Source organism: Acromyrmex echinatior, chromosome 13 (genome assembly GCF_024713525.1).
Source record: "Acromyrmex echinatior isolate Ae372 chromosome 13, ASM2471352v2, whole genome shotgun sequence".
Classification (NCBI taxonomy): domain Eukaryota; kingdom Metazoa; phylum Arthropoda; class Insecta; order Hymenoptera; family Formicidae; genus Acromyrmex; species Acromyrmex echinatior.
Window position 1 is genome coordinate 12,806,461 of NC_141864.1, and position 11,471 is coordinate 12,817,931.

An 11,471-nucleotide genomic window follows, 5' to 3' on the forward strand; every position below is an offset into this window, starting at 1 on the left:
CGTAAATCTGGCAATCCGCATATGTAATTGGGTAATCTTACTACTTACTCAATAGATAAAATTTACCAAAAGATGAAACAACCGAGTCTTAAAGACATAGATTATTGTTTCCAACAATGGACATTATTTTTATGTTTGTATGGAAGAAAATGATAATGAAAATAATAAAATTCGCAAAAGACATTTGAATTAATAAGAAGACAATTACGGGATACTCAAGATACATTTGAAATCCCAGACAATACATTTAAGACAATTATATAGATTAGTATATAAATATATTAAGTATGTATATTAAGTATATATATAATATATAAATATATTAAATATATAAATATATTAAATATATATAAATATGTAAATTATTTAAATAATTAAGATGATGAAATGGCTAATAATTGGTCGAAGCAAATCTTCATATCTTATAATATTTTTGCGTAAATTTTAAAATTTCCAGTTTAAACAAAAATTAATTTATAAAATTTTTTATAAAAAAAGTTTATAAAATTTACTCAAAAATATTATTGGACAAGATCTGTTTAACCTTATAGGTAATTTTATTGTAAGTCTGTTCATGTTGCATGAAATTCTCAAATATTTTTGCACTTAAAATGAAATAAATATATTAGGTGTTGGAATTAATTCGTAGCGTTTTTAATGAAAGAATGTTATTTATTTCACATGAGCATTAAAAAATACATTAATGAAAGTACTTCCCATCACTTGTAAAACGCTACGAATTAATTCCAACACCTAATATATTGGGTCATCTAAAAAGTATCCGCGACTTTGTCACTAGATATATGACCATCAACACACATCTAGTGACAAAAAACCGCGAATACTTTTTAGATGACCCAATATTTAGTTTTGAAAGGAGAGAAAGCGAAGATGCTAAGTACAAAAAGTGCAAGCAACGTGAACAAGTCTTATGTTAATTATTTGAATAATATATTGTTCATAAATATTCCTAAAATGTTGAAATAATTTATATTTTGTTATAAATTATACATATACACGTGTGTGTGCTTACGTGCGTCACAACAAATGTTATGTATCACTTTCGTTATGTATTGCTTGCATTTCGCATTCAATCTATGATTTTCACTCTAAGCATAGAGATATCGTATTTTCACTATGCTCATCAAGCCAATCGCGCATTTTTTCACGTGAGGTGAAAGTGCTAGAAGTGAAAATATTCGACGATGATATGCAATCGATCTCTGTTCCCAAAATGGCGCCAGCGACGGTTTTTTATTTCAGTGCAACAGAACTCAGTATACGAATTTACTGTACTGGCTGCACTAGAGGTCTGTTTTCTGGTTAAACTAGTATACACTTTTGGAACTTGAAATGAGATAGGTATAGGTTTTGTAGCGGATACAATGCGTGAAGGTATTGGAGGAAACTCGGATTTGTAAAATAACAATGTTTATTTAATAATATAATATTTATCGCAATTGTGTACGTCGAGTCCGACTTGGCTCGTGTGTCGTCAAGCGCGAAGAAGGGTAGCCATCTAGATGGGTAATTCGGCATGGTGTTTTGTGTGAGCGCGCCATCTGATCGCAGAGTATGTGAGTCTAAGCGAGTATAAAAGTATGGTTGAAGTATGACTGAAGGATTGTGTGTGTGTGCGTGAGTGCGTGCGTGTGCGTGTGTATGTGTGTGTGTAAGTGTAACGTGTCTCCACAGTTTGATATTTGTGAAAGTGAGAAAAAGAGTGTTAGTGCAGTTTAATACAAGAACAGAAAACAGATCACAGGGAATCGATTCTCTAACTTTTATTATGGTGAAAATGTGAGCCATCTCACATCACGTGATTCCCTAACTTTCATCATCGTGCAATTGCGAGCAATCTCAGGGAAATTCGTTCCGCAAGAAATTTCTTGTGAGATTTGAGAAAGAAAGGCTGAGAAATAAAGCGAGAGGCATCACAGCCGATTGAATCGACTGAATTGACTAATCTTTTAAGGTTAAATATATAATTTTGCACAGTCTAAAGACAAAAATAAAATCAAATGGCAATATACATGGTAGCAATTTTGTTACTGGATGAAAACGATAAAGAGGTTTGAACCACATATAAGAATTACACGAAGAATGCTTAGAGATATTCATTTTCAACAGAATTGACTTTGTAAATAATGGTAGGAAATCGTTTAGATCCAGTTCCATAACTCACGGTTTACTTTTAACCACTTTTAATCGAAGTTCGATTTATTCGTCATCTGTTTTCAATTCCAGAATTGAAAAAAAATTAGGAATAAATTGAACTTTATGGCCGTGGTCCGATTTATGCTGACAACGCTCATGAGCATCATTTGTCTTCGTTTAACATTTGACAAACAACAAGGATGAAATTATTTTTAAACGTTGTGAGTGTGAATTAGACCACAGGTGTGATCTACAATTATGTTTCACTTTACATTTTCACGTTTTTCCCCACACCGGCAAATCTAATGATTTCACTTTGTATTTTCATTTCGTCGTTACAGAATCACGCGGACACTCACATGAGATGAAAGTGCGAAAAGTGAGTAATCTCATTCAAATTACAGGGGGTCGATTCGTATCTTCAAACAAAGTGAAAATTACAAAAGCGAGCAAATTTACTAAGTGTTGACTATTAATGAAATAATCAGTGTTCTAGTAAATTCGCTCACTTTTATAATTTTCACCGGTTACACGACAATTTTCATTAAAAAAGAGGGGATAATGTTAGTAGCAACAAAAACCCTTGAGGCACCATAGTTTTATTTTCTACTGATTGGTAACATTTATAAGTAATAATCCATTATTTTGCGCCGATCGTGGCCAATCGAGTGTAAAAGTAGTGTAATACAGTGTGATAATTCATGAACTGTTCGTGAACGGCTGTCATCGCGGAAGTTTTGTGTTTTGACATTTATATCAAGACATTTATGTATATCAAGAGGTTAATAACGTCTTCGAGATTACTCAGATAAGTTTCATTAAATATTTTCATTACAAAACCTTTCTTACTTATTTCATAAAAAATTGATACTTTGTGAAATAAATTTCTTGTTAATTCTATGAATGAATTATCAAAAAACAACTTATCTGAAAAAACAAGATTAATTAATAAATATTTTAATATTTGTTTATGTTAATAAATATTTTAATAGTTGTCGTTTCATAAATGGCAGTTTTAATAAATATTGTAATAGTTGTTTCGTAAAAATTGAGAGGTGCAGTCTAACATAACATAAAATCGATAAAAAATGATAAATATGTTGTAAATGGAAGATACATAAGCTATGAGAAGAAAACAACAAAACTCACGAAAAAACTGTAATTCCTTGATTTAACTTCCATAAATTTTACATTTTATTTCTCATGACTTTTATGTTTTATTTTACATATATATATTTATAATTGTTTTCTTTTGATCTTGTTATATATACTGCATCTCTCATGTCTTTATTTTTGTGAAAAGTTTGCAAGATACCTGTTAAAGATTCTTCGTATATAAGTTTGTTACAATTAATGCAACACATATAAAGGACTGGACATGTATTTGAAATACTTTTATTTGAAAAATGGTATTTTCGTAATATAGTTATTGAATACATGAAAGTATTTTGTATTTTTAATATTTCAAAGAGCACATAAAAATATTTTGTATTTTGTGTTTCAAATACTAAGATTGACAATCAAGCTTATTAGCTTATTATCAAGCTGAACAATAAAATATAAAAAAAATTTCTATCTTTCCATTTTGAATGCTTTTATATGCTTCGCTGAAATCTAAAATACAATTATATTACAAATATTATGACAAATTGATTGCCATTGCTAATGGCATCCTTACTGCTGTTAATGATTATCCACTGATTCAGATTATGCTTCCTTCCACATCTCTTTTCCTTTTCCTTTCTTCTTTTTCCTCTCTTTCCTTTTAATTTTCCTTCCTTTTCAATGCACAATTTGACACCATTGATAATGTTAGGCCAAAAATCAATAACTGAAAATAAAATATATAACACAAAGTATTGATTTTTTATGAAATAGTAAAAAAAAAGGTTTTGTAAAATACTTAATGAAACTTATCTGAGTAATCTCAAAGGCGTTATTAACCTTTTGATACACATAACTGTCAAAACACGAAACCTCCGCGATGACAGCCGTTTACGAACAATTCATGAATTATCACACTGTATTACACTACTTTTACACTCGATCGGCCACGATCGGCACAAACTAATGGATTATTATTTATAAATGTTACCAATCCGTAGAAAATAAATATGGTGCCTCAAGGGTTTTTATTACCAACATTAACCTCTCTTTTTTTATGAAAATTGTCGTGTAACCTTTTCTCATTTCAAGATACAAGAAGTTTGTTTGCGTCGCACGCTCCAACATGCCCAATACGCTCCAATACGTTCGCGTCACCGGAACCAATATGGCGACTAGATGTTCGCGTCGCGTTAGAGCATACTCTATGAGTATAACTAGTGATTTAATAAATTTTTGATGCTTATTCGTATCTTCGAAACGATCTTAATAATGTTGAATGACATATTAAAATCTATAAATAATTAATCCTTAAAATAAATAAATAAATAAAATAAAATAAATAAAATTAGAAAAATTAAAAAAATAAAGTAAAATAATATTAATACAACAAAATATAATGTAATATAATATTAAAATATAATATATTTATTAATATTATATAATATTACTTTTATATTTATTAAAAATGCATTTATTTTGTATAAAAATGCTTTTCAAATAATCGAAGTAACACAAAATATCCGAAACAAGACACATGTCTGATCCGTTCAAGTAGTCTCACGGATTAGGTTAAGTGATAGGCTTACTTGTCCTAAATCCGTTCATGTCACTGAATATTGGAGCACATGAATGCTGTGGCGTTGCGAGCGTTAATTGTGGCGCTGCGAGCGCTAGTTGCGGCGGTGCGAGCGTTCGTCGCGGCGCTGGAATTGGTTCTTCTTTCCGGTTGTTCCTTCTTTCGCTCTCTCTGGCGTTCTGCGTGCGAACCTCGTGTAAGCCTCTGCGATAGTTAATAAGTTAAGACTCGGTAAGGTTCAGAATCATTTTGTATTCACTGCGAGATCGACATCGATTACTGCTCATGTCTTTCGGTAATTGTTAGCATCGTCGGATAAATACATAAGGTATATTTTCTTAATTTCTTTCTTTCTAGGTTTACACTTTTGGAACTAAAATAGTGATGAAACAGTAATAAAATAATACTTTCATTTAACAATACTTTAATTTTACAATAAAATGTCTTGCCATTGTCAAACTGTTATATACTGGTAATTTTAAACACTCTTTTTGACAATATATTAGGTGTTGGAATTAATTCGTAGCGTTTTACAAGTGATGGGAAGTACTTTCATTAATGTATTTTTTAATGCTCATGTGAAATAAATAACATTCTTTCATTAAAAACGCTACGAATTAATTCCAACACCTAATATTTTAATCATTTTCGATATGTTTTAGTCATGTTCTTTGCGAAGAAGTGTTAAAATTATATTATATATATATGAATATATATAATTATAACAAATAAATTGTTTATATGATAATAAACAATTTTAAGTGGCTAACAAAAATAATCATATATAAAGGGCATACACCACTACGCAAAATCTTGGAAGCGAAATAACAGTTTATTCAAATCAAGAAAAAAAAATATATATAAATGTTTCGGTCTTGATTAGACCATCTTCAGTATAAATTCATAAACAAAACGTGACATTAAATACAATACATTGAATGCATGTTACATGAAACTTTATCCAATTTTTTTACAGATTTGTTAATTATTACTACTTAAAACGCTCGTTTAGATTTTGACGAACCTGAAAATTTGTTCTATCTTAATCGATGTGGTGCTATGTGTCGTTTCTTATTGAAATTAGTTTAACTCGTGGAACGAAGCATAATTTCCAGATTCTGTTTCGCAAACAATTTTTCAATTAAAATTAACGATTACAAAATGAAAAAGTGTTAAATTTCTACTATACTTGCTTCCAAACCACAATTTAAGATACTATTTTTTATAATAATAGGATACTCGAATTCATAAATTCACAAATTTCGATTACTGTATGTGACTCCTATCATGAGCTTCTTGCCTTTATACTTAAACGTCAATAGAGGGAGGGTAACTATTGTGGAGAGCCGACGACGTGATATTGAGTGTAAGAAAATATATTGTGTATACTCTTTACATATATGATTATTTTTAAAATTATATGATTGATAAAGTTAGAATGTCACTTTCAACGCTTTCCTACTACATAATATCTGTACATAATACCTTTTATATATTTTTAATTCGAAACCTTTATAATAATATAAGGGCTTATCTATTTATAATTTTGATTCATCTAAAATAATTTCATCACTTTATTAATCAAAGCTTTCACTATAAAGAAGCATTTATATTAGCCGTAACCGCATTTATATGCCATATGCAATCTGTAAAAATTGATCAATTACCTTCGAGTATTCCCTTCTTACCGCCGAATGAGAGGGGAATACTTCACTGTGATTAATCAATTTGCTTCATGAAGCATACCACCACATTTTTCTGCCAGATTCTTTTATTTTCGTGAAAACGTGTCGAATGAATATATTTTTATCAAATTTCGTTTTATCAAGTTTCGCCTGTATTTCAAATAATTATCACAATAAATAAATAAATACAAATTTCTTATCAATAAAAAATTTGTTGCATGCGATTTTACTTCATTTAACTCTGATTATTTTTATTTTTATTTTCTGTTATATTTATACAAACGTTTCTTTATTAACTTTTCTTTATATAGCTTTTGGCCCGACCGGGTTTACACCAATTTGGGTTAGAAAATGCTTCGCTATTGATTACACGCTCTACTAATAGGAGAGCACGAAACATCATTACTTCAACCCAGGTTAATGCAAACTCGACAGGGTCGAAAATGTTATATGATTGCTCAATATATTATACCAATTTAATTATTGTACTATTAAATTATTATTATTATTTATTATTATTATTTAATTATTATATTATTCGTTATTATTTGTGATAATTTCATGAAATTTTCAGATAGCTGTTGTACATACTTGTGGCATATGTAAAATGATCATAGAAAAGAGCATTTTGACTCATGGATGTATGGAAGCATAATAATCGATTATTCGTTGATAATTTTTTAATAATAATTTTTTTGAAATTCATTTTCCATCAAAGCCAATCTCCATAGTGAACTACAATCTAATGCGCAACGAATTAAAAATATCCAAAATATCACCAACACTCTCAGACGGAACAGTTAAGATAATATCATCAACGTGTCAATAATAAAATATCAGTCGACAAGGCAGCATTCCGATAGCCATTTTTTCAAAGTCCTGCATAACCATATTTGCAACAACGAGTGACAAGGGTGAACCCATAAGGGTCCCAAATTTGCTTGTATATTTTTTTATTAAAGATAAAAACCGTAGAATTTAAAATCATCCGAAAGACAATCAAAAATTCAAAGGAATTTTAGTTTTCTTGGATATAGCATCCCACCTTCCAATAATATTATCAGATGCCAAATCTATAGGTATATTAGTAAATAAAGATACCACATCCAAGGAAACCAACATAGAATCTGATTCCAGTTTAACATCTTTAAGTTTATTAATTAAGTCAAAGCTATTTTTTTATAAAACTAGTAGTTTCTGGTATAGAATCTTTAATGATGTTATGCAGAAACAATGATAGATTATATAATGGGCTATTTAAAGATGAAATAATGATTCTCAGAGAATAGTTTTGTTTATGAATCTTCGTTAAACCATATGCTCTAGAGATCCCATCAATCATACGCAACTTTCGATACGTCAAATCATCTATTAAATCTTTTCCTTTCCACCTACTAAACATGTTACGTAAATCGTAAGTTTTTTTGTAGGATTTTTAGTTATCATCTCATATGTATTATTGTCTGAAAGTATATAATTCTATTTTGAATATGTAATCTAGTTTATTTTGAGCAACAGTAACATTATCTTTATCTGCTTTAACATTTCAGGATGATTTTTAACAAATATTTTTGTTATCTTAAACCAATCAAATAATAATTTATCATTCAAATCAGTCCTAGGAAAATCATTCTGAAACTTCTCCAGAATTGAAACAGTATTATTTCTAACGAAATTTATTATATTATTCTGACGACCAATAATATTATTTTCAATATTCTTAATGAACTCAATTAATATTCTATCAATATTATGTTTAGTAATAGGAAGGCCAAAGCCTTCCCCTAACTGAAGCAGATACTGGAATGTCAATATTGCTCAAATTGAGGAACCATGTTATTTAAAAAATCTAGAGGAGCATCTCCAAAGTTCAGCCGAAATATGTATTTTTTTCATAACCTATAAAGACTTGTCATTAATGACATTATTAGATATAATTTTATTTAGCAATTCCTTATTAGAAGCATAAATATAAGAAATTGGATTAATATTTGCTCTTTTATTTTTCAAGTCTTTTTCCTTTAATCATAGAATTTTCTTAACTTTTCTCCTTGTATGAAAAAAGTTAAAACAATTAATATTGTCTAAAAATATTTAAAAAATTTACAAACTATGGAGACTGGCAAAACATTATGGATTTTAAATGAAAAATCAAAGATGCTCATTCTAATACAATGTAAGTGACGATATGAGTCCTTCAATTCCAATTGCAAAATTGCTTTTACATTATTTACTTGTATTCTCTGAAGTCTTCTGTAAGAATGTGTTACATCTAATGTTGTTGTTGAGATTTTCTCCGTTTTTGAGTCAATGTATTTAAACAATTTACTCGGGCATCGGAGATTAAGTTGTGCGGTTAAGGATGTGATTCACTGGGAAGATTCATATATGTATATGTACTTGTATGTAACCGATTAGAGATTTAGAGATTCCGTCGATAGATTCGATTCAATATTTTCGTTTATTGAAATAAGTAAATGCTATAAGTAAAACAATGAAAAAGAAAAATGAGGAGTCTGATGGAGCGCGAGGATAGTTCTCATCTTGATTGTATAACTGTAACTGTAGCTGTAACTGTAACTAAGTAACTAACTGACTGATTGTCTGAATAACCGACCGACTGATTGGCTGGGTAACTGATGAATTGACCGAAAAAAAAGAACTTTCTGTCTTTGACAGCTTCTTTTATATTCTGAAAATGAGTGTGAGAGTGTTCTTTCAGAACCAATCGACACTCCTCAAAATTTGGTAGAACCTATACTCGCGCTTTCCTTGAGATAAGACAGCAAGGCTCCGCGTAAGCCCTATTCCCCACTCTACAAGTTTATTCTTAATAAGTAAGTAGTTAAGTTTTAACAATTTGTAATAATAAAAATTCGATTTTCCTTAATATCCTTTATGCGAGGCGAATTCATATGTTTAACTACATTCATATGTTTAAAATTAATTTAACTTTATTAAAAAAAGAAAAAGGGAAAAAAAAGATATTCGTTCTCGCATTCAGGAAGATTTCTATTTACTGCTAATTACTTAATCGTTAAACGCTAATATAATATACATTATTATTAATGTACGCTTTTATATTTGTTATTTTATAGAAGCTTCTTTGAGAAAGATCGTGTGATATTCTTAGACATTCTTTAGAATAATCTGTAGATAATTTGTATGACGCATAAAAGTATATAATCTACCTGTTAGTTTGAATGTTTAAATAAAGAAACTGAATATACCCTCTTATAAAAGAGGAAAAGAATTTTCGGTTTTGAAATAAAGATAAAATAGGGAAATATTAATCTAGCGATAAGATAAAAAGTAAAGTGTAAAGTATATATCTATGAAGAATATCTATAAAGAATAAGAGGATTTATCGGAATGTAACACCTCCCTCTTTAAGTCATGCGTGATGCACTTAATGTGCGCCACGCATGATTATATATAAAATAATAGTAAATATACGTGTATATAGAGTATGCCAATTATAGAAAGAAATGCTTACAATTGTGGATATATTCTGGCGTTTACTTGTTCAATAGAGATCTCGGTACTTCCTTCTCGATTCGTGATGTTCTTGGACAGATTTGGATTTTCTTCTGATGTGCTTAAATTGTCTGCTGCTTCCTCTTGAGATGCTTCCCTCCTCTTGTGTTTTTGGGAGAGATGTATGATTAAATTTGTAACTGAGTCCCAAAGAGCCCCGACCAGATGTAATGATCAGCCATAGATTGTATGTATACCGTATCCATGTATTATAGTGTTTGTGCGGCCGAGTCGCCGGGCGCCCATGTGACATTCTGGCTCAGGAGCGTCTCTGTAATTTAAACGTGCGGAGGTCGTATCTTACATTATTAAAGAATATTTCTTCTTGCAAAATAATTTTTATTTCCTTAAAAAAATTAAATACTAAATTTTCTAAAACATTTTGTCATAATAATTCTTGTCTCTCAGAAACTATTCAATAATTGTTAGAAATTTACATCGAGAAATTTCTAGAATAACTAACACATTTTGTGTTAGTCCCAAAGGGCCCCGACCAGATGTAATGATCAGCCATAGATTGTATGTATACCGTATCCATGTATTATAGTGTCTATAATTAGTTTCACGGTTCTGATGCAGAAATAGATTCCGATTATTCCAGCACTTGCATTGCCGAAGGAAATAAAATTTCCCCAGATCTTTTTCCATGTATTCTCTGTAATTTTCTGAATTGAATTCTCATCTAAAAGATGCGAAAGAGAGATTCCTTGGGAAACTATGGGTTCGCCTTTAGCTCCTCGTGCCACAGTATTTAGAATTCCGTTTTTTTCGGCTGGAAACATTATATGATCCCGCAGGTTTTCGAGATCCTTGTCACTATATATGCCGCTTACTGCTAGCGATCCAGGATTTGTATAATGCCATATAGGTTTTGTCATGGGTTTCATAATTGTCGGAGATAAAGAGCGTTCGGGAGTTGGTGTCATACGATACCATCATTTAAGAAGAACATTGGAGATATGACACGATTGCAGGAGATTTGCGTGCCTGTTTTAATTAATATGTGCGTTCGTGGGGATAAAAAGTATGTCTCTTACCTTTCTGAACTGGCAGTTCTGAGTAACATGTTGAATTTTGATACCTGGCGGGCGGGCGGGCGGGCGGGCGGGCGGGCGTGCGTGCGTGCGTGCGTGCGTGCGTGCGTGCGTGCGTGCGTGCGTGCGTGCGTGCGTGCGTGCGTGCGTGCGTGCGTGCGTGCGTGCGTGCGTGCGTGCGTGCGTGCGAGAGAGAGAGAGAGAGAGAGAGAAAGAGAGAGAATGCGATCGCATATGCATGCGTGTTTAGCGATCGTCTGATCGTAACGAGGGTCGCCCGTACGGTCTGCGTCGGACAGTAAGAAACGCCGCTCCTTCTCTACGCGTCCTGTCATTCGTTAATTATTTCTTATTATAATTTAAAAACTACTCTTT

The 11,471-nt window shown here is 31.1% G+C and overlaps 1 long non-coding RNA gene across 3 annotated transcripts; it reads right to left on the bottom strand.

Moving 5' to 3' along the window:
- Positions 1 to 1,988: 1,988 nt before the first annotated feature.
- LOC105155019 (uncharacterized) lies at positions 1,989 to 10,550 on the bottom strand. Of its 3 annotated transcripts, none has more exons than XR_847268.2 (4): positions 10,022 to 10,550; positions 4,851 to 5,044; positions 3,836 to 3,988; positions 1,989 to 3,472 (listed from the first exon to the last, which is right to left on the bottom strand). It is a non-coding gene; the product is annotated as an uncharacterized LOC105155019 (long non-coding RNA). The 3 variants fall into 3 exon arrangements; XR_015547111.1 differs by having other exon boundaries at positions 1,989 to 3,771; XR_015547112.1 differs by having other exon boundaries at positions 1,989 to 3,988; positions 4,102 to 5,044.
- Between the last annotated feature and the right edge of the window lie 921 nt (positions 10,551 to 11,471).